The sequence below is a fragment of the Lolium perenne genome, chromosome 1 (assembly GCF_019359855.2).
Source record: "Lolium perenne isolate Kyuss_39 chromosome 1, Kyuss_2.0, whole genome shotgun sequence".
NCBI classification, from domain to species: domain Eukaryota; kingdom Viridiplantae; phylum Streptophyta; class Magnoliopsida; order Poales; family Poaceae; genus Lolium; species Lolium perenne.
The window spans coordinates 201608269-201633402 of record NC_067244.2 but is presented as its reverse complement, the minus strand read 5'-3'; the positions used below and the strand labels follow the sequence as shown (position 1 = coordinate 201633402).

At 43.5% G+C, this 25134-nt stretch overlaps 1 pseudogene; it reads right to left on the bottom strand.

The window, feature by feature from the left end:
* Positions 1–398: 398 nt before the first annotated feature.
* LOC127336432 (uncharacterized) lies at positions 399–22775 on the bottom strand (annotated as a pseudogene).
* Positions 22776–25134: the final 2359 nt, after the last annotated feature.

Sequence of the window (25134 nt, the reverse complement as noted above, 5' to 3'; positions counted from 1 at the left end):
TAAAGGAAATAACTTCGAGCACTCACACACCGGCAACAGTGCGAGGAAATAGCTTAGTAGTCGGAGGATGTGAATACCTTTTACCTTACCTCCCCGGCAACGGCGCCAGAAACACTACTACAAAACTGCTTACCGCCGGCGACCTGAAAAGGCTTACCGCCGGCACTTTCAGATTCGCCGGCGATCACCTCGCCGGTGGTAAGCGCTTACCGCCGGCGTCCTCGGATTCGCCGGTGGTAACTCCAACTTATCACCGGCACCTTCTCCAATTCGCCAGCGGTATTTGTTACCGCCGGCACCTAGCCTATTCGCCGGGGGTAACGGTGTGTATCGCCGGCACTTACATTCTTGCCAGTGGTAAAACTAAAAACGACAGGGGTAATAATAACAGGAACCAAAAAAAAAAATCTCAAATTACACTGTATATACACCATAATACATAGTATATACACATAATATAGAGGGAAATACCAGAATGACAGCAAGATACACATCAATAACACAACAGACATAGAAAGTATCCAAATGTTCATAACGTGCATGCATCAATAACACAACAGATATTGAAAGTCTCTAACTAGCAAATATTACACAAATAGATACAAGTTCTGCCCGCTAGCTGCCCCACCAGGTTTCTCGCTCCTTCGCTGGCTGCGGCCAGCCTACTCGCTCAATCGATGCTGGCCAGCCTACTCGCCGAAACGCCGCCAGCCAGCTCCTCCTCCTGCGTGCTCGGACTCCGAAGCCAAGCTCCCTACACATGGAAGTATCATTATTGTTTGTTTAGTTCAACTGAAGAAGAAAATCACATGAAAGAATTCCATGAATTAGAACTAGTGTTAATGAGAAAAACATGAGCAATTTCATTTCAATTATCAGTGACTGAAATAATGCAAGAAAATGATAGAATTGGTACTCTAGGATTCAGTGAACATCTCTCAAAACAGAAAATGATAGAATTGGCACTCTAGGATTCAGTGAACATCTCTCGAAACAGAAAATGATAAAATTGGTACTTGACTAATCAGCTAGTAATACATAAGTCATGCAGTTCATTTGGAACAGCGAAACAACTTTACAAAAAATGATTTCTGGCATCTAGTGCAGTTTACCATAGCCAACAATATGCTTGTATCAAACAACGATGCAAAACAAAAGCACCTTCATTTTTATATTACAGATCAATGGGCATAAATTATTGTGAAGGTTCTGATAGGATACCAGGGATACAGATGATCCTTGACACCAATCAGCTACATTATTTCTATTTCTGAAATTTGTGAGAACCTCTGCCATTACACCATTAACTTTTTGTAACACTTGGTACATACGAGTGGTATCTAGTGTTACTCTGCATCAATGTAATATTTCAGATCCTTTGAGTGTTATACATTTATTAAGAACAGAGGGTACCTGAAACTTTTCCTTTCCACAATGTGATATATCCGACCTGGTGCATAGAGCCTCCTTGGATCTTTCAACAGAGCATCTTCAGGTATGCAAGTATCCTTCAAACATCTCAAACGTATTAGACATGGCAGACTGCCCAAGAGAAGATGGTCCAATTTTAAAATTGCTTCAACCCATAAATATGGAAGAAAATAATCACATTGCATTCAACATACTCGATATCATAATTAGAAAAAAAAGATCATACACCCCAGATACAAGAAAATAATTACCTAGAGGTAAACTCTATTTTTTCAGATAACAATGCAAATACTACTACATCACTGCCAGTTGGATCATTGTATCCCCAGGGAGAGATATATAGTTGCCAGTTGCTAATTCTTACTTTGAAGGCCTAGAATAGGCAACAGAGGTAACTAATTCAACAATTAATGAATCGTGAGTTTATGACATGCTAAATTTTCAACTGATACACTTCAAGTACTGGCTGGCCACTAAAATTACATAATGTAAAGGTGTGTTTGGTACTAGAATCATACTATAGCTAACAGCGGTGAGTATGAAAATAGAATAAAGAGCAATGGCGCCATGTGCGTACCAGAGAATAGACTTGAAAATATCTTCTAAAGGAGTAGCAGTCCGAGGCAAGAAATCATCCTGTCAACAAGAAGAACTATGTTGAGCTTCACACGGCAAAGTTCTATCCTAGAAACTTTATGCTGTTTGACAGTACTACTTGGCAATGAGTAACTGAATTAGATTTAATCTATATCGTTTGGAAGCGGCAGCAAGCTGTATGCGGTATGACACAGTAGTAGCACATGACAAAAAATTCAGACAGAGATGTTAAAAATTCTACCGATTCTGCGAAGTGGAATGAACCAGACAAACAATTACGCTCACGCTATCCATACTGTACATCTATTCCACATATGAAGAATGTGATGTTCTGCCTCGTAAGCATAACAGGTACTAACATAATTCAGACAATTTTTTTTACTGGATCTGAAAACAGAAGAAACCTTTCAGCAGAAGAACATGTATGTTGTTCTGACAGAATAACAAAATTCTTGTCACCTGTAGGACGACCGAGTTGTTGACGTCTGCGGATCCTTCCCATCTGGACTACCCCGAGCTTGTCGAGGTAGAGCACGACGACCATGGTGAGCATGGCGGCGACCCCGGCCCCGGCCCCGAGGGAGTGTCCCGTGAAGGTGAGCGTGTAGTCGGGATACCGGCCGAGGAGGTCCCGGAGCAGGTCGCAATCCTTGTCGAGCACCCAGCCGGTGGCGCGGAGGGGGCCGTTGTGGACGTAGCCGCCATCGAAGCGGCGCTTGCCGAGGCGGTTGTCGAGGAGCAGCGCGTAATCGGACTCGCGGCCGAGGTGAGGCCCCGGAGCGCGAGCACGATGTCGGCGTGCGCATGGTCGAGGTAGACGAGGTAGGGCGTGACCCGGCCTCGCGTGTCGGCGTAGGTGCGGCGTCGGACGATGTTGGCTGGGTCGACGGTGGGCAGGGGACGGAGGTGGGTTTGCAGCGGCTGGATTTTGGGGATTGATTCCACCGGCGGCAGCACATGCGGCTGGATTTTGGGGATTTTGCGGAGGTGAGAGAAAGGGGATCGAGAGGAGAAGGGATAAGACGTGTGGATGGGTTGGGTGGGTGGGAGTGAACGGGGGCCAGGAGGTATTTTCCAGCCCAGGTAGCCCAAGTTCTCCTGTCGCGCGTGGCATGTACTCGCCGGCGGTAGAGGGCGAACCCCCGGCGAACGCGTCCCGTTTTCGCCAGCGGTAAGAGGAGACCTATCATGTGGTTTGCGGCCCACCACATCCCTGGCACTTGTTGTTCCAATTCGCCGGCGATAAATGGGTTAGCCCTGGCGCCCCCAAACAAATTTGCCGGCGGTAACGCGAGGTGGGCCTGAAAGGTGTTACCACCGGCCACTTCAGCTCAAATTCGCCGGCGGTAATAAATGCGGCTATAAGCCTTTTCCTAGTAGTGAAAATAGCTTGATGTTTACGCACGCTTCTATTCCTGTAGACAGTGTTGGGCCTCCAAGAGCAGATGTTTGTAGAACAGCAGCAAGTTTCCCTTAACTGAATCACCCAAGGTTTATCGAACTCAGGGAGGTAGAGGTCAAAGATATCCCTCTCAAGCAACCCTGCAATTAAGATACAAGAAGTCTCTTGTATCCCCAACACACCTAATACACTTGTCAGATTTATAGGTGCACTAGTTCGGCGAAGAGATAGTGAAATACAAGTAATATGGATGATTATAAGTAGTAATTGCAATCTGAAATAAAGATGGCAGCAAGCGAACATGTAGCAGAACTTGTTGGAAACGATGTTTCAATGCTTAGAAACAAGGCCTAGGGATTATACTTTCACTAGTGGACACTCTCAACAATGATCACATAACTGAATAAATAAATGCTACTCTTAAACACTCTCTTGTTGGATAACAAACACCATTCATTCTATAGGGCGACAAAAGCACACCTCAAGCCGGAGTAAACAAGCTCCACAACGTCCGAAGTTCATATTAAAGTAACCTCTAGAGTGCATAATAGACCGTTGCAATTTTGACCGATTACTAACATAGCATACACACTGTCACCAATAGCTATGAAAGGGGGAATAGATCACATCAATACTATCATAGTAATAGTTAACTTCATAATCTACAAGAGATTACAATCATAACCTACGCCAAGTACTACATGATGCACACAGTGTCAACTTTACATCATGGAGGAGGAATAGACTACTTTAATAACATCACTAGAGTAGCACATAGATTAATAGTCATACAAAGCTCATGATCACATAAAGATCACACCGTGGGAGAGAGATGAACCACATAGCTACCGGTAGAGGCCTCATCCTCGGGGGAGAACTACTCCCTCCTCATCATGGGAGACAGCAACGGCGATGAAGATGGCAGTGGTGTCGATGGAGATGACTCCGGGGGCAATTCCCCGTCCCGGCGGCGTGCCGGAACAGAGACTTCTATCCCCCGAAACTTGTCTTCGCGATGGCGGCGGCTACGGAACTCTTCGTGGAATATCGTCGATCGTGTTAGGGTTTTCGCGACGGACATAATATATAGGCGAAAGGGCGAAGTCGGAGGAGCCAGGGGTTGGCCTCCCCACCTGGTGGCACCCAGGTATCATGTGGGACCCCCTTGGCCCCCTCCGGCCCTTCTCTGGCTCTCCGGGTCCGTCTCGGCAAAATATTGACTTCCATCTTCGTGGGGTCTGATACGTCCAAAACGTATCTACTTTCCCGAACACTTTTGCTATTGTTTTGCCTCTAATCTGTGTATTTTGGATACAACTAATACGGACTAACGCTGTTTTCAGCAGAATTGCTCTGGTGTCTCGTTTTTGTGCAGAAATTCAACTTTCAGGAAAATCCCCGGAATTTATGTCGAAGGGCTTATTTTTCCAGAAGATTCACGGAGCCAGAAGGGCATGCCTGGGGGAGGCCCAGGGCCCCCACACACTAGGCCAGCGCAGCCTGGAGAGGGGGTGCGCTGCCCTACTATGTGGCCGTCTCGGCCAGCCTCTGACGCCCCCCTCGGGACCAGAAACTCCGTTCTGGCACTCCGCCGGCACGGGGAATTGGAGGAGATCATCGCCATCATCATCACCGACGCCTCTCCATCGACCAGCAATGTTTCCCCTATCCATTTGTGAGTAATTCCCCCGCTGTAGGCTAAAGGGGATGGTAGGGATTGGATGAGATTGGTCATGTAATAGCATAAGATTGTTAGGGAATAGTGCCTAGTGTCCGTAATTGGTACTTTGATGATATTGTTGCAACTTGTTATGCTTAATGCTTGTCACTAGGGCCCGAGTGCCATGATCTCAGATCTGAACATGTTATTGTTTCATGATGATATGCATTGTTTTATGATCTTACCTGCAAGTTGTATACACAAAGTGACAGAAATTGGACAACCGGAGGGGAAGGCAGTGATGTGAGGATCACATGTGTTCACGGAGTGTTAATGCTTTGCTCCGGTACTCTATTAAAAGGAGAACCTTAATTTCCAGTAGATTCCCAAGAGGCCCGGCTGCCACCGGCTGGTAGGACAAAAGATGTTGTGCAAGTTTCTCATTGCGAGCACGTACGACTATATACGGAACACATGCCTATGGATTGCTTAGTACTTGGATACCGTTTTACTATTATCTGCAAATGCCCTGCTTTGATTGTTACATGAGTTTCTCTCATCCATGCAACGCCCGTCATCCATCCCTGTGCCTACAGTATTTTAATCCTGCTGTTTACTATAATCACTACTGCTGTCTTTGTTACACCGTCGTTATTTCACTACCATCTCGCTATAAATCACATTACTATCGATAAACTCTTGCGAGCAAGTCTGTTTCAGTGTGCAATTTGAATTGACAACTCTGCTGTTAAGGCTTTCAAGTATTCTTTATCTCCCCTTGTGTCGAATCAATAAATTGGGTTTTACTTCCCGCGAAGACTGTTGCGATCCCCTATACTTGTGGGTCATCAGGGTCCAATTCCGAGAATATTTCCTGTGTAGAATTTCTGAAACCAAAAACAGCAGAAAACAGGAACTGGCACTTCGGCATCTTGTTAATAGGTTAGTTCCGGAAAATGCATAAAACGATATAAAGTGTATATAAAACATGTGAGTATTGTCATAAAACTAGCATGGAACATAAGAAATTATAGAATCAATCACAGATGATAAGCGAGCCTTCTCTTTTTTTAAGAATACTGGCTGTATGGGCAGCCCAACTAGAGAGATGTTTGCGCATAGCCCGCATCTTATTATTCCATCTCAAAATTGGAGTGATGCCCCCAACCGGTCTCTCCCAAACCGTCTTAACCATCTGATGGAACCCCTCTCGATGTAACCAGCCAAGTTCAAACTTGAATGTCCGTTTACAAACAGGTCGTGGATTCCCAGTAGTTAGGAGGATAGGAGCATGGTCAGACTTCAATAAGTTCTAGTGCACGGACCGACACCATAGGGTATTTATCTTCCCACTCGGTATCCATCAACACGCGATCTAGTTTTTCGTATGTGGGTTCAGGAAAGCTGTCGGCCCAAGTAAATTGTCGACCAGATATAAACACCTCTCTCAAGTCTAGGCTATCAATGACAGCATTAAACAAGAAAGGCCAATGTCCATTGATAACCCACAAGTATAGGGGATCGCAATAGTCTTCGCGGGAAGTAAAACCCAAATTTATTGATTCGACACAAGGGGAGGTAAAGAATACTTATAAGCCTTAACAACTGAGTTGTCAATTCAGCTGCACCTGGAAAAGCACTAGTAACAGAGGTGATGTGAAAGCAGCAGTAATATGAGAGCAATAGTAATAGTAACATAGCAGCAGTAGCAATAACACAGAGGCGATGGCACCAGAAAATAGTTGATACTACTTCCAATGACATATAGAATGAGTATATGATGATGAGAGATGGACCGGGGTTACCAGCGATCTACACTAGTGGTAACTCTCCAATAACAAGTAACAAGTGTTGGGTGAACAAATTACAGTTGGGCAATTGATAGGATTGAAATAGCATTAAGATAGAACATCAAGATTATTAATCATGTAGGCATGTTTTCCATATATAGTCATACGTGCTCGAAATGAGAAACTTGTACAACATCTTTTGTCCTACCAGCCGGGGGCAGCCGGGCCTCTAGGGAATCTACTGGATATTAAGGTACTCCTTTTAATAGAGTACCGGACCAAAGCATTAACACTCCGTGAAAACATGTGATCCTCATACCTACGCCTTCCCCTCCAGTTGTCCCAATTTCTGTCACTTTTGGGGCCTTTGGTTCCGGACATAGACATGTGCATACAACTTGTAGATACAATCTAAGCAATAATTATAGAGCTTAAATCTAAGATCATGCCACTCGGGCCCTAGTGACAAGCATTAAACACAACAAGATTACAGCAACAATAACTTCACAAACTTTATAGATAGACTAATCATAATGTATCATCCATCGGATCCCAACAAACACAACACCAATTACATCAGATGGATCTCAATCATGTAAGGCAGCTCATGAGATCATTGTATTGAAGTACATGGGATAGAGAGTACCAACTAGCTACTGCTAGAACCCGTAGTCCATGGGGGAACTACTCACACGGAGCATGATGGAGGCGGTGGCGTCGATGGAGATGGCTTCCGGGGGCACTTCCCCGTCCCGGCATGGTGCCGGAATAGAGACTTCTATCCCCCGAATTGGAGTTTCGCGATGGCGGCGGCGCCCCTGGAGTCTTTCTGGAGTTTCGTCAATTGGTATCGAGGTTTTAGGTCGCGAGGGGTTAAATAGGCGAAGAGGCGGCGCAAGGGGGCGCCTGGGGCCTCCTCCCCATAGGCCAGCGCGGCCAGGGTGGAGCCCGCGCGGCCCTGGCGTGTGGTGGCCCCCTGGCCCGCCTCCGACTCTCCTTCGGTGTTCTGGGGTCTTCTTCTGGGGTCTTCCGGGAAAAATAAGATACTGGGTCTTTGTTTCGTCGAATTCCGAGAATATTGCCCGAACAGCCTTTCTGGAACCAAAAACAGCAGAAAACAGGAACTGGCACTTCGGCATCTTGTTAATAGATTAGTTCCGGAAAATGCATAAAAACATTATAAAGTGCGAGCAAAACATGTAAGTATTGTCATAAAACAAGCATGGAACATCAGAAATTATGGATACGTTGGAGACGTATCAGCATCCCCAAGCTTAGTTCCTACTCGTCCTCGAGTAGGTAAACGATAAAAAGAATAATTTTTGTAGTGACATGCTACTTACATAACCTTGATCATACTATTGTAAAGCATATGAAATGAATGAAGTGACTCAAGGAAATGATCTATAGTTGCTAACAAATAGATAACATATAGCAAAACTTTTCATGAATAGTACTTTCAAGACAAGCATCAAAAGTCTTGCATAAGAGTTAACTCATAAAGCAATAAATTCAAAGTAAAGGCGTCGAAGCAACACAAAGGAAGATATAAGTTTCAGCAGTTGCTTTCAACTTTCAACATGCATATCTCATGGATAATTGTCAACACAAAGTAATATGATGAATGCAAATATGCAAGTATGTAAGAATCAATGCACAGTTAACACAAGTGTTTGCCTCTAAGATGGAAGGAAGTAGGTAAACTGACTCAACATAAAAGTAAAAGAATGGCCCTTCGCAGAGGGAAGCAGGGATAAAATCATGTGCTAGAGCTTTTCAAGTTTTAAAATCATATAGAGAGCATAAAAGTAAAATTTTGAGAGGTGTTTGTTGTTGTCAACGAATGGTAGTGGGCACTCTAACGCCCTTGCCAAACAGACTTTCGAAGAGCGGCTCCCATCTTGTTTTCATTTTTGGGTGACACTCCTTCCAACCTTTGCTTTCACAAACCATGGCTAACCGAATCCTCGGGTGCCTTCCAACAATCACATACCATGAAGGAGTGTCTATTTTATTTTAGTTTTATTTAGTGATGACACTCCTCCCCACCTTTGCTTTCTCAAGCCATGGCTAACCGAATCCTCGGGTGCCTACCAATCATTCACATACCATGGAGGAGTGTCTATTTGTGATTAATTGGGGCTGGGAACCCCATTGCCAGCTCTTTTTGCAAAATTATTGGATAAGCGGATGAAGCCACTAGTCCATTGGTGAAAGCTGCCCAACAAGATTGAAAGATAAAACACCACATACTTCCTCATGAGCTATAAAACATTGACACAAATTGAGAAGCATTTTGAATTGTTTAAAGGTAGCACGTGAAGTATTTACTTGGAATGGCAGGAAATACCACATAGTAGGTAGGTATGGTGGACACAAATGGCATAGTTTTTGGCTCAAGGTTTTGGATGCACGAGAAGCATTCCCTCTCAGTACAAGGCTTTGGGCTAGCAAGGTTATTTGAAACAAACACAAGTATGAACCGGTACAGCAAAACTTACATAAGAACATATTGCAAGCATTATAATACTCTACACTGTCTTCCTTGTTGCTCAAACACGTTTACCCGAAAATATCTAGACCTTAAGAGAGACCAATCATGCAAACCAATTTTAACAAGCTCTACAGTAGTTCTCCACTAATAGGTTTAAACTACATGATGCAAGAACTTAATCATGATCTACTTGAGAGCTCAAAACAATTGCCAAGTGTTAAATTATCCAAGACAATATGAGGCATTTTCTGTTTCCAGCCAAATAACAATAAGTGATGTAGCTTCCAACTTTTACCATTGAACATTAGAAGTAGAACGAAGAACACAAGTGTTCATATGAAAAATCGGAGCGTGTCTCTCTCCCACACAAGGATTGCTAGGATCCGATTTTAATCAAACACAAACCAAACGAAAATAAACACACAGACGCTCCAAGTAAAGCACATAAGATGTGACCGAATAAAAATATAGTTTCAATAGAAGAAACCTGATAAGTTGATGAAGAAGGGGATGCCCAAGCTTAGACGCTTGAGTCTTCTTGAAATATGCAGGGATGAACCATGGGGGCATCCCCAAGCTTAGACTTTTCACTCTTCTTGATCATATATCATCCTCCTCTCTTGACCATTGAAAACTTCCTTCACACCAAACTTCTCATAAACTTTATTAGAGGGGTTAGTACTCAAAAAACTTTAATCCACCTTAGTGCTGTAGTGACACATTTCAAAAACTCAATAAAACATTAGCTACAGCTCTCCACGTCTAGAAAGCCTTGCTTAAAGTCCACAAGAGACAATGCAAAAAACAGAGATAGAATCTGCCAAAACAGAACAGCCAGTAAAGACGAATTTTAAAGAGGTACTTCCGTTGCTCAAATCAGAAAACTCAAAACTAATGAAAGTTGCGTACATATCTGTGGAACGCCCACGTAAATTGGCAGATTTTTCTGATTTACCTAGAGAGAACCTGACCCAAATTCGTGACAGATAGAAATCTGTTTCTGCGCAGAAATCCAAATCTAGTATCAACCTTCTATTAGAGACTTCACTTGGAACAACAATGCAATAAAATAAAGATAAGGAGAGGTTGCTACAGTAGTAACAACTTCCAAGACACAACAAAACAGTAGCAAAATAAAGACATGGGTTATCTCCCAAGAAGTGCTTTCTTTATAGCCATTAAGATGGGCTCAGCAATTTTAATGATGCTCACATAAGGAATAAGAGAATGAAGCAAAAGAGAGCATCAAGAAGCAAATTCGAAACACATTTAAGTCTAACCCTCTTGCTATGCATAGGAATCTTGTACACAAATAAATTCATGAAGAACAAAGTGACAAGCATAAGAAGATAAAACAAGAGTAACCTCAAAAGTTTGAGCATATAGAGAGGTGTTTTAGTACCATGAAAATTTCTACAACCATATTTTCCTCTCTCATAATAATTTTCAGTAGCTTCATGAATGAACTCAACAATATAACTATCACATAAAGCATGCTTTTCATGATCCATAAACACATAATTTTCATCAAGCTCAAAAATAGTGGGATTAAAACTTTCAAACCCACTTTTATATATAACATAACAGGATGATTGATCAATCTCAAGAGATATGGGACTCATACATGAAGTCAAGAACTCTCCAATCCCATATTTATTAGTAGTACAATTAATATTATCAAGTAACATAGGACCATCATCTAGAGCTTTATCATAAACATTTGCCAAGCAAAAATCTTTAGTACCATGCATTTCGACATCAAGCACAAACAAAGCATTATCATAAGATTTATTAAAATAGCATGGATTATCATAGATAATAGTAGCATAATTATTCTCACAAGTTTTACTCATAGGTACTATTTCAAGAGAATCCACAGGAACATAACATTCAACCTCCTTTGGTAAGCATGGAGGACAATCAAATAGTGTAAGTGATAAAGAGTTACTCTCATTAGAAGGTTGGCATGGGTAGCTAATCCATTCTTCCTCCTTTTGTTCATCACTCTCCTCTTCTTTTTCATCCAATGAGCTTTCAGGTTCATCAATTTCCTTCTCTTTTTCATCCAATAAGCTTTCAGGTTCATCAATTTTTTCTTCCACAGGTTCCTGCAAATTGTGAGTGCATTCTTGTGCATTAATGAGTCTCTCTTTATAATCAATGATATAAGGATTATCGCTATAACTTTCATTGCAAAAATTAAGGATAGAAGAGACATAATCTTTAAGGTCCTTACAAACAACACAAGTTTCATAATTTTTAACCATGAAGGATTCGATCTCAGAGGCTCCCATAAATATGACAAATTGTTCTACCTCTTCGAACCCAAGATGAATATAGTTATTCCAATTATAGTTCTTAATTAAAACTTCTTCACTAAAGCCACATTGAAATTTCAGATGTCTAGTATCCTCTTCAGAGAAACAATTTATATCATGGCGTTTAAGCAAAATTTTAGCAATTGTATTCAATTTTTCTATCATAGCACTCATTACTTTACCCGTTCTTGATTCTCTATAATTATTATAATATTCTATGAGCTCCAAATAGGTTGTGGGTTCTCCCATAACAGCAGTTTTTAATTTTTAGGTTTTTCAAATTTTTATGGATTTTTGGGTATATGAGAAAGTAAAACAAAACAAAAAGAAACTAAGCAAAGTAATACTAGACAGAAATAAACTAAGCACAAATAAACTAGACAAAAGTAAACTAAGCAAAACAAAATAAAACAAAATAAAAACAGAGAGAGAGGTAGAGTGTACTCCCCAGGTGAACTTATGAGTAGAGCTATGCCTCCCCGGCAACGGCGCCAGAAAACAGTCTTGATAACCCACAAGTATAGGGGATCGCAATAGTCTTCGCGGGAAGTAAAACCCAAATTTATTGATTCGACACAAGGGGAGGTAAAGAATACTTATAAGCCTTAACAACTGAGTTGTCAATTCAGCTGCACCTCGAAAAGCACTAGTAACATGGGTGATGTGAATGCAGCAGTAATATGAGAGCAATAGTAATAGTAACACAGCAGCAGTAGCAATAACACAGAGGCGATGGCACCAGAAAATAGTTGATATTACTTCCAATGACATATAGAATGAGTATATGATGATGAGAGATGGACCGGGGTTCCCAGCGATCTACACTAGTGGTAACTCTCCAATAACAAGTAACAAGTGTTGGGTGAACAAATTGCAGTTGGGCAATTGATAGGATTGAAATAGCATTAAGATAGAACATCAAGATTATTAATCATGTAGGCATGTTTTCCATATATAGTCATACGTGCTCGAAATGAGAAACTTGTACAACATCTTTTGTCCTACCAGCCGGTGGCAGCCGGGCCTCTAGGGAATCTACTGGTTATTAAGGTACTCCTTTTAATAGAGTACCGGAGCAAAGCATTAACACTCCGTGAAAGCATGTGATCCTCATACCTACGCCTTCCCCTCCAGTTGTCCCAATTTCTGTCACTTTGGGGCCTTTGGTTCCGGACATAGACATGTGCATACAACTTGTAGATACAATCTAAGCAATAATTATAGAGCTTAAATCTAAGATTATGCCACTCGGGCCCTAGTGACAAGCATTAAACACAACAAGATTGCAGCAACAATAACTTCACAAACTTTATAGATAGACTAATCATAATGTATCATCCATCGGATCCCAACAAACACAACACCAATTACATCAGATGGATCTCAATCATGTAAGGCAGCTCATGAGATCATTGTATTGACGTACATGGGATAGAGAGTACCAACTAGCTACTGCTAGAACCCGTAGTCCATGGGGGAACTACTCACGGAGCATGATGGAGGCGGTGGCGTCGATGGAGATGGCTTCCGGGGGCACTTCCCCGTCCCGGCAGGGTGCCGGAACAGAGACTTCTGTCCCCCGAATCACACCTTCCTCTTGGCGGCGCCCCCGGAGTCTTTCTGGAGTTTCGTCAATTGGTATCGAGGTTTTAGGTCGCGAGGGGTTAAATAGGCGAAGAGGCGGCGCAAGGGGGCGCCTGGGGCCTCCTCCCCATAGGCCGGCGCGGCCAGGGTGGAGCCCGCACGGCCCTGGCGTGTGGTGGCCCCCTGGCCCGCCTCCGACTCTCCTTCGGTGTTCTGGTGTCTTCCGGGAAAAATAAGATACTGGGTCTTTGTTTCGTCGAATTCCAAGAATATTGCCCGAACAGCCTTTCTGGAACCAAAAACAGCAGAAAACAGGAACTGGCACTTCGGCATCTGATACGTCTCCGACGTATCGATAATTTCTTGTGTTCCATGCCACATTATTGATGATATCTACATGTTTTATGCACACTTTATGTCATATTCGTGCATTTTCTGGAACTAACCTATTAACAAGATGCCGAAGTGCCGATTCTTTGTTTTTGCTGTTTTTGGTTTCAGAAATCCTAGTAACGAAATATTCTCGGAATTGGACGAAATCAACGCCCAGGGTCCTATTTTGCCACGAAGCTTCCAGAAGACCGAAGAGGAGACGAAGTGGGGCCACGAGGCAGCCAAACCCTAGGGCGGCGCGGCCCCCTGCCCTGGCCGCGCGGCCCTATGGTGTGGGCCCTCGTGCCGCCTCCGACCTGCCCTTCCGCCTACTTAAAGCCTCCGTCGCGAAACCCCCGATCGAGAGCCACGATACGGAAAACCCATCGAGACGCCGCCGCCGCCAATCCCATCTCGGGGGATTCAGGAGATCGCCTCCGGCACCCTGCCGGAGAGGGGAATCATCTCCCGGAGGACTCTACGCCGCCATGGTCGCCTCCGGAGTGATGTGTGAGTAGTCTACCCCTGGACTATGGGTCCATAGCAGTAGCTAGATGGTTGTCTTCTCCCCATTGTGCTTAATTGTCGGATCTTGTGAGCTGCCTAACATGATCAAGATCATCTATCTGTAATTCTATATGTTGCATTTGTTGGGATCCGATGAATAGATAATACTTGTTATGTTGATTATCAAAGTTATGTCTATGTGTTGTTTATGATCTTGCATGCTCTCCGTTACTAGTAGATGATCTGGCCAAGTAGATGCTTGTAACTCCAAGAGGGAGTATTTATACTCGATAGTGGGTTCATGTCTCCGTGAATCTGGGGAAGTGACAGAAATCTCTAAGATTATGGATGTGATGTTGCCACTAGGGATAAAACATTGGTGCTATGTTCAAGGATGTAGTTACTGATTACATTACGCGCAATACTTAATGCAATTGTCTGTTGTTAGCAACTTAATACTGGAGGGGGTTCGGATGATAACCTGAAGGTGGACTTTTTAGGCATAGATGCATGCTGGATAGCGGTCTATGTACTTTGTCGTAATGCCCAATTAAATCTCACAATACTCATCATAATATGTATGTGCATGGTCATGCCCTCTTTATTTGTCAATTGCCCAACTGCAATTTGTTCACCCAACATGCTGTTTATCTTATGGGAGAGACACCTCTAGTGAACTGTGGACCCCGGTCCAATTCTCTATACTGAAATACAATCTACTGCAATACTGTTCTACTGTTTTTCTGCAAACAATCATCATCCACACTATACATCTAATCCTTTGTTGCAGCAAGCCGGTGAGATTGACAACCTCGCTGTTTCGTTGGGGCAAAGTACTTTGGTTGTGTTGTGCAGGTTCCACGTTGGCGCCGGAATCTCTGGTGTTGCGCCGCACTATATCCCGCCGCCATCAACCTTCAACGTGCTTCTTGGCTCCTACTGGTTCGATAAACCTTGGTTTCATACTGAGGGAAAACTTGCCGATGTACGCATCATACCTTCCTCTTGGGGTTCCCAACGGACGCGTGCTGTACGCGTATCAAGCTCTTTTTCTGGCGCCGTTGCCGGGGAGATCAAGACACGCTGCAAGGGGAGTCTCCACTTCCCAATCTCTTTACTTTGTTTTTGTCTTGCTTAGTTTTATTTACTACTTTGTTTGCTGCACTAAATCAAAATACAAAAAAATTAGTTGCTAGTTTTACTTTATTTGCTATCTTGTTTGCTATATCAAAAACACAAAAAAAAATTAGTTACTTGCATTTACTTTATCTAGTTTGCTTTATTTACTACTGCTAAAATGGCCACCCCTGAAAATACTAAATTGTGTGACTTCACAACCACAAATAATAATGATTTCTTATGCGCACCTATTGCTCCACCTGCTACTACAGCAGAATTCTTTGAAATTAAACCTGCTTTACTAAATCTTGTTATGCGAGAGCAATTTTCTGGTGTTAGTTCTGATGATGCTGCTGCCCATCTTAATAATTTTGTTGAACTATGTGAAATGCAAAAGTATAAAGATGTAGATGGTGACATTATAAAATTAAAATTGTTCCCTTTCTCATTAAGAGGAAGAGCTAAGGATTGGTTGCTATCTCTGCCTAAGAATAGTATTGATTCATGGACTAAATGCAAGGATGCTTTTATTCGTAGATATTATCCCCCTGCTAAAATTATATCTTTGAGGAGTAGCATAATGAATTTTAAACAATTAGATACTGAGCATGTTGCACAAGCATGGGAAAGAATGAAATCTCTGGTTAAAAATTGCCCAACCCATGGACTGACTACTTGGATGATCATCCAAACCTTCTATGCAGGACTAAATTTTTCTTCATGAATTTATTGGATTCAGCTACTGGAGGTACCTTTATGTCCATCACTCTTGGCGAAGCAACAAAGCTTCTTGATAATATGATGATCAATTACTCTGAATGGCACACGGAAAGAGCTCCACAAGGTAAGAAGGTAAATTCTGTCGAAGAAACCTCTTCCTTGAGTGATAAGATTGATGCTATTATGTCTATGCTTGTGAATGATAGGACTAATGTTGATCCTAATAATGTTCCGTTAGCTTCATTGGTTGCCCAAGAAGAACATGTTGATGTAAACTTCATTAAAAATAATAATTTCAACAACAATGCTTACCGGAACAATTCTAGTAACAACTATAGGCCATATCCTTATAATAATGGCAATGGCTATGGTAATTCTTATGGGAATTCTTACAACAATAATAGGAATTCACCCCCTGGACTTGAAGCCATGCTTAAAGAATTTATTAGTACACAAACTGCTTTTAACAAATCTGTTGAAGAAAAGCTTGGGAAAATTGATATACTTGCTTCTAAAGTCGATAGTCTTGCTGCTGATGTTGATCTTTTGAAATCGAAAGTTATGCCTAATAGGGATATTGAAAATAAAATTGTTACTACAGCAAATGCCATCCAAGTTAGAATTAATGAGAATATAAGACTGATGGCTGAACTGCGTGCTAGGTGGGATAGAGAAGAAAATGAAAAACTAGCTAAAGAGAAGAATGTAGCTAAAGTTTGGACTATTACCACGACTAGTAATGCTAATGCTACACATGTTGCTGCACCTCCTACTATTAATAATAAAAGAATTGGTGTTAGCAATGTTTCCACTTCTAATGCAAAGTGCGAAAAACTGCCTGAAATTGCTAAAACTGCTGAAACTGCCTGTGATAAAACTGCTGAAATTTTTTCCAACATTGGGATGATGATCCCATTGATTTAGATTATAATGGTTTGAATTTTGATGATTGCCACATCTCTGAAGTTATAAAGTTCTTGCAAAAACTTGCTAAAAGCCCTAATGCTAGTGCTATAAATTTGGCTTTCACAAAACATATTACAAATGCTCTCATAAAAGCTAGAGAAGAGAAACTAGAGCGCGAAGCCTCTATTCCTAGAAAGCTAGAGGATGGTTGGGAGCCCATCATTAAGATGAAGGTCAATGACTTTGATTGTAATGCCTTATGTGATCTTGGTGCAAGTATTTCTGTTATGCCTAAGAAAATTTATAATATGCTTGACTTGCCACCGCTGAAAAATTGTTATTTGGATGTTAATCTTGCTGATCATTCTACAAAGAAACCTTTGGGGAAAGTTGATAATGTTCGCATTACTGTTAACAATAACCTTGTCCCCGTTGATTTTGTTGTCTTGGATATTGAATGCAATGCATCTTGTCCCATTATATTGGGAAGACCTTTTCTTCGAACTGTTGGTGCTATCATTGATATGAAGGAAGGTAATATAAAATATCAATTTCCTCTCAAAAAAGGTATGGAACACTTCCCTAGAAAGAGAATGAAGTTACCTTTTGATTCTATTATTAGAACAAATTATGATGTTGACACTTCGTCTCTTGATAATACTTGATACACACTTTCTGCGCCTAGCTGAAAGGCGTTAAAGAAAAGCGCTTATGGGAGACAACCCATGGTTTTTACTACAGTACTTTGTTTTTATTTTGTGTCTTGGAAGTTGTTTACTACTGTAGCAACCTCTCCTTATCTTAGTTTAGTGTTTTATTGTGCCAAGTAAAGTCGTTGATAGTAAAGTTCATACTAGATTTGGATTACTGCGCAGAAACAGATTTCTTTGCTGTCACGAATCTGGGCTGTTTTCTCTGTAGGTAACTCAGAAAATTATGCCAATTTACGTGAGTGAGCCTCAGATATGTACGCAACTTTCATTCAATTTGAGCATTTTCATTTGAGCAAGTCTGGTGCCTCGATAAAATTCGTCAATACGAACTGTTCTGTTTTGACAGATTCTGCCTTTTATTTCGCATTGCCTCTTTTGCTATGTTGGATGAATTTCTTTGATCCATGAATGTCCAGTAGCTTTATGCAATGTCCAGAAGTGTTAAGAATGATTATGTCACCTCTGAACATGTTAATTTTTATTGTCCACTAATCCTCTAATGAGTTGTTCTAAGTTTGGTGTGGAGGAAGTTTTCAAGGATCAAGAGAGGAGTATGATGCAATATGATCAAGGAGAGTGAAAGCTCTAAGCTTGGGGATGCCCCGGTGGTTCACCCCTGCATATTCTAAGAAGACTCAAGCGTCTAAGCTTGGTGATGCCCAAGGCATCCCCTTCTTCATCGACAACATTATCAGGTTCCTCCCCTGAAACTATATTTTTATTCCATCACATCTTATGTGCTTTTCTTGGAGCGTCGGTTTGTTTTTGTTTTTTGTTTTGTTTGAATAAAATGGATCCTAGCATTCACTGTATGGGAGAGAGACACGCTCCGCTGTAGCATATGGACAAGTATGTCCTTAGGCTTTACTCATAGTATTCATGGCGAAGTTTCTTCTTCGTTAAATTGTTATATGGTTGGAATTGGAAAATGATACTTGTAGTAATTGCTATAAATGTCTTGGGTAATGTGATACTTGGCAATTGTTGTGCTCATGTTTAAGCTCTTGCATCATATACTTTGCACCCATTAATGAAGAAATACATAGAGCATGCTTAAATTTGGTTTGCATATTTGGTCTCTCTAAGGTCTAGATAATTTCTAGTATTGAGTTTGAACAACAAGGAAGACGGTGTAGAGTCTTATAATGTTTTCAATATGTCTTTTATGTGAGTTTTGCTGCACCAGTTCATCCTTGTGTTTGTTTCAAATAACCTTGCTAGCCTAAACCTTGTATCGAGAGGGAATACTTCTCATGCATCCAAAATCCTTGAGCCAACCACTATGCCATTTGTGTCCACCATACCTACCTACTACATGGTATTTCTCCGCTATTCCAAAGTAAATTGCTTGAGTGCTACCTTTAAAATTCCATCATTCACCTTTGCAATATATAGCTCATGGGACAAATAGCTTAAAAACTATTGTGGTATTGAATATGTACTTACGCACTTTATCTCTTATTAAGTTGCTTGTTGTGCGATAACCATGTTCACTGGGGATGCCATCAACTACTCTTTGTTGAATTTCATGTGAGTTGCTATGCATGTTCGTCTTGTCTGAAGTAAGAGAGATCTACCACCTTATGGTTAAGCATGCATATTGTTAGAGAAGAACATTGGGCCGCTAACTAAAGCCATGATCCATGGTGGAAGTTTCAGTTTTGGACAATATCCTCAATCTCATATGAGAAAATTATTAATTGTTGTTACATGCTTATGCATAAAAGAGGAGTCCATTATCTGTTGTCTATGTTGTCCCGGTATGGATGTCTAAGTTGAGAATAATCAATAGCGAGAAATCCGATGCGAGCTTTCTCCTTAGACCTTTGTACAGGCGGCATAGAGGTACCCCTTTGTGACACTTGGTTAAAACATGTGCATTGCGATGATCCGGTAGTCCAAGCTAATTAGGACAAGGTGCGGGCACTATTAGTATACTATGCATGAGGCTTGCAACTTGTAAGATATAATTTACATGATACATATGCTTTATTACTACCGTTGACAAAATTGTTTCATGTTTTCAAAATCAAAGCTCTAGCACAAATATAGCAATCGATGCTTTTCCTCTATGGAGGACCATTCTTTTACTTTCATTGTTGAGTCAGTTCACCTATTTCTCTCGACCTCAAGAAGCAAACACTTGTGTGAACTGTGCATTGATTCCTACATACTTGCATATTGCACTTATTATATTACTCTATGTTGATAATATCCATGAGATATACATGTTACAAGTTGAAAGCAACCGCTGAAACTTAATCTTCCTTTGTGTTGCTTCAATGCTTTTACTTTGAATTATTGCTTTATGAGTTAACTCTTATGCAAGACTTATTGATGCTTGTCTTGAAGTACTATTCATGAAAAGTCTTTGCTTTATGATTCACTTGTTTACTCATGTCATATACATTGTTTTGATCGCTGCATTCACTACATATGCTTTACAAATAGTTTGATCAAGGTTATGATGGCATGTCACTCCAGAAATTATCTTTGTTATCGTTTTACCTGCTCGGGACGAGCAGAACTAAGCTTGGGGATGCTGATACGTCTCCGACATATCGATAATTTCTTGTGTTCCATGCCACATTATTGATGATATCTACATGTTTTATGCACACTTTATGTCATATTCGTGCATTTTCTGGAACTAACCTATTAACAAGATGCCGAAGTGCCGATTCTTTGTTGTCTGCTGTTTTTGGTTTCAGAAATCCTAGTAACGAAATATTCTCGGAATTGGACGAAATCAACGCCCAGGGTCCTATTTTGCCACGAAGCTTCCAGAAGACCGAAGAGGAGATGAAGTGGGGCCACGAGGCAGCCAAACCCTAGGGCGGCGCGACCCCTGCCCTGGCCGCGCGGCTCTATGGTGTGGGCCCCTCGTGCCGCCTCCTGACCTGCCCTTCCGCCTACTTAAAGCCTCCGTCGCGAAACCCCCAGTACCGAGAGCCACGATACGGAAAACCTTACTGAGACGCCGCCGCCGCCAATCCCATCTCGGGGGATTTAGGAGATCGCCTCCGGCACCCTGCCGGAGAGGGGAATCATCTCCCGGAGGACTCTACACCGCCATGGTCGCCTCCGGAGTGATGTGTGAGTAGTCTACCCCTGGACTATGGGTCCATAGCAGTAGCTAGATGGTTGTCTTCTCCCCATTGTGCTTAATTGTCGGATCTTGTGAGCTGCCTAACATGATCAAGATCATCTATCTGTAATTCTATATGTTGCGTTTGTTGGGATCCGATGAATAGAGAATACTTGTTATGTTGATTATCAAAGTTATGTCTATGTGTTGTTTATGATCTTGCATGCTCTCCGTTACTAGTAGATGCTCTGGCCAAGTAGATGCTTGTAACTCCAAGAGGGAGTATTTATGCTCGATAGTGTGTTCATGTCTCCGTGAATCTGGGGAAGTGACAGAAATCTCTAAGATTATGGATGTGCTGTTGCCACTAGGGATAAAACATTGGTGCTATGTTCAAGGATGTAGTTACTGATTACATTACGCGCAATACTTAATGCAATTGTCTGTTGTTAGCAACTTAATACTGGAGGGGGTTCGGATGATAACCTGAAGGTGGACTTTTTAGGCATAGATGCATGCTGGATAGCGGTCTATGTACTTTGTCGTAATGCCCAATTAAATCTCACAATACTCATCATAATATGTATGTGCATGGTCATGCCCTCTTTATTTGTCAATTGCCCAACTGTAATTTGTTCACCCAACATGCTGTTTATCTTATGGGAGAGACACCTCTAGTGAACTGTGGACCCCGGTCCAATTCTCTATACTGAAATACAATCTACTGAAATACTGTTCTACTGTTTTTCTGCAAACAATCATCATCCACACTATACATCTAATCCTTTGTTACAGCAAGCCGGTGAGATTGACACCTCGCTGTTTCGTTGGGGCAAAGTACTTTGGTTGTGTTGTGCAGGTTCCACGTTGGCGCCGGAATCTCTGGTGTTGCGCCGCACTATATCCCGCCGCCATCAACCTTCAACGTGCTTCTTGGCTCCTACTGGTTCGATAAACCTTGGTTTTATACTGAGGGAAAACTTGCCGCTGTACGCATCACACCTTCCTCTTGGGGTTCCCAACGGACGCGTGCTGTACGCGTATCAGCATCTTGTTAATAGGTTAGCTCCGGAAAACGCATAAAAACATTATAAAGTGCGAGCAAAACATGTAAGTATTGTCATAAAACAAGCATGGAACATCAGAAATTATGGATACGTTGGAGACGTATCACCATCAAAAAGGCCTTTACTTTTTTCATGAGGAAATCTCAGCAAATTAAAATCCCCTCCGATCAAAATCGGGTGGGGGTTATCTTTTGCAAGATTTACCAACTCACGTAAAAAGTCAGCCTTAAAAGCATCTTGGGCGGCACCATACACAGCAACCAGACTCCAAATAAAGTCGTAAGCTTTGTTCTGAATGTCGAGTTTAATGTGATACTCTCCATTGGAACTAGCCAAGACAGTCATGGTATCTATGCGGACGCCAAGTAAAATTCCCCCTGACCTACCATGAGGCTGGTGCGAATACCACTGAAAGTTAATCCCGCCATATAATCGGTCGAGGAAACTCTATGAGAAATTCCGCCTACCCGTTTCCGATATAGCAATGAAATCTAAATCATAATCTCTACAACAAGCGGCAATTTGAGAATGCTTAGCCAAGTCTCCAAGACCTCTGCTATTCTGAAACATGCCATTCATCGTGAAACTATTTTAGATTTAGAACCCTTGCCATACCTACGAGATTTCTTTCCAGCCGAAGATCTAGAACCACGTGCAGACGCTTTTAGATCATAAACTGAACTAAGCTCTGAGTGTTCTAAATCGACTTCTGTAATATTCCCAACAATAGCCAAGAGAAGATAACCATCTAGGATGTCATCATCTTCATCATCGTCTATTATGGTAGTTTCAGACTCAGTGGAGACATTCAGACCAACCGTTAAACGGTCAAGCTTCGTCTGTCTCAACACATTAGCCAAAACCGAAATCTCATCAGACCGGCTACCCATCGAAACCCCTAAACTAGACAAATTGGAAGAAATACGAGAATCTGAAAAAGAAGTAAACGACTTGACTGATTGCTTAGTACCTGCCTTGTCGAGGTTCTTCTCCGCCTTGCGTCGCATGGCTCTCTGCATGAGGTCCTCATCCGTAGCCCCCGCGCCATCCTCCGCCAGCGCGTACCTCCCACTCCTCCTCACCGTTGGCTGAACAACAGGTGGGGGGCTAGTGGGACGAGGCTGTTGCAAGATGGAGACCGGTGGAGGAGAACTCGAGTGCGGTGCCAACGACGACGAGGCAGGCGTAGAGACTGCCGATGCAGGGGTAAAAGGCGGTGTAGCCCCCTGCAACGGACCTGCCCATGGCGAAGATGCCCCTCTATGCGAAGAGGGCGTCGACGAAGGGCTGATGGAGCCTCCCTCCCCCTCAGGAAGGGCGGAGCTCCTCCCCAGCCCTGCGTGACCGTCCGCATGTGGAGGCGATAGTGACGAGGCCGACTGCTATGTCTCCCATTACTCGCCGCAGCTAGGGTGCAACGGTCCCAGACCCGTCGATGCCGTCGCCGTGGGCACCGTGCCCTGCTGCTGCATCCGCGGGTGCGACGTGGCCGACCACTGCGGCTGCGAGTGCGGCGTGGCTAGCTGCTGCGGCTGCACGCTTGCCGTGGTCGGCTGCTGCGTCTGAGAGCACGGCGTGGGCTGCTGCCGCGGCTGCGAGCTAGGCGTGTCCGGCTGCTGCACCTGTGCACCATCCGTGTCCAGCTGTATGGGCAGTGTGGCCGGCTACTGCAGCCCCGAGGGTGCCGTGGCCGGCCGCTGCTGCCCCACCGCCTCATCCGCCTCCTGCGAAGATGCTATGGCCGACTGCTGCAGCCCCGAAGCTGGCCGTTGCTGCCCCGCCGAGTCGTCCTCCTGCGGTGACAGAGACGTGGGGAACAACGGCGCCATCGGCTGCAGCGCAGCCCGTCCATGCTCCAACCCCGTCTGAGTGGAAGTAGAAGACGGGATCGGAGCACCCTGCTGCGAGGTCGGTGAATCGGCGCATGAAGATGGCGAGGAAGCTGGTCGAGTGCGTCCTTGCATGAAGGTCCGAACTCGAGACGGAGAAGAAGCCCGAGAAAGCGCCGAAGGCGAAATGACCAAGGGAGGTGACTCCAACCTAGCACGAGCCAAAATCTCCCGCCCTCTATTCGTCCGCGGTGAAAGGTTGAACGGGGTCAAAGCCACCTCAGCAACCAGCACCACTGTAGCACTAGAAGAGTGCGTAGGAGGAAGTCCATCAACGTCCATACTAGCTGCCTCCGGCGCAGCATCTGCTGCGGCATCATCAAACCTCTCCTCCTCAAAACCGTGGGAACCATCATCATCGCCTCCATCCTTCCAGAAAAAAGACGGAACCGAGGGTCTGACTTATACCCCACCGCCTCTCGCCGAAAACGAAACATGTAGCCATTAAGCTGTAAAAGAGCAACCACCTCCAAGCAGCATTTATCTTTCCCCAGAGCTGAAGGGTCGCGCATAGCTACAAGGATACGAATATGTAGGATAACGTTGCATAGAAAACAAAAATTTTCCTACCGCGAACATGCAATCCAAGCCAAGATACAATCTAGAAGACGGTACCAACGAGGGGTTTATCGAGTCTCACCCTTGAAGAGATTCCAAAGCCTACAAGAGGAGGCTCTTGTTGTTGCGGTAGACGTTCACTTGCCGCTTGCAAAAGCGCGTAGAAGATCTTGATCACGATCGGTTCCGGCACCACGAACGGGCAGCACCTCCGTACTCGGTCACACGTTCGGTTGTTGATGAAGACGACGTCCACCTCCCCGTTCCAGCGGGCAGCGGAAGTAGTAGCTCCTCTTGAATCCGACAGCACGACGGCGTGGTGTCGGTGGTGGTGGAGAAGTCCGGCGGAGCTTCGCTAAGCGTGCGGGAAGTGGAGGAGCGGGGCGGCTAGGGTTTGGGGAGAGGGGGGCGCCGGCCACTATGGGTTGCGGCCACCTTGGTGGTGTTTGAGGTGGCCGGCCCCTCCCCCTTGGCCCTCATTATATAGGTGGAACCCCAAGAGTTGGTCTCCAAGTCTTCGAATAAGACCCGAACCAAAAACCTTCCATATGGAGGGGAAACCTAGCCAAGCTAGGACTCCCACTAGAGGTGGGAGTTCCACCTCCCATATGGGGGGGTGGCCGCCCCCCTAAGGGGGAGTCCACTTGGGACTCCTCCCCCACTAGGGTTGGCCGGCCATGGAGGTGGAGTCCCATGTGGACTCCACCTTCCTTGGTGGTTTCTTCCGGACTTTTCTAGAACCTTCTAGAACCTTCCATAGAACCTTCCGCGTCAATTTAATTCACATAAAATGACATCCTATATATGAATCTTATTCTCCGGACCATTCCGGAACTCCTCGTGATGTCCGGGATCTCATCCGGGACTCCGAACAAATATTCGAACTCCATTCCATATTCAAGTACTACCATTTCAACAT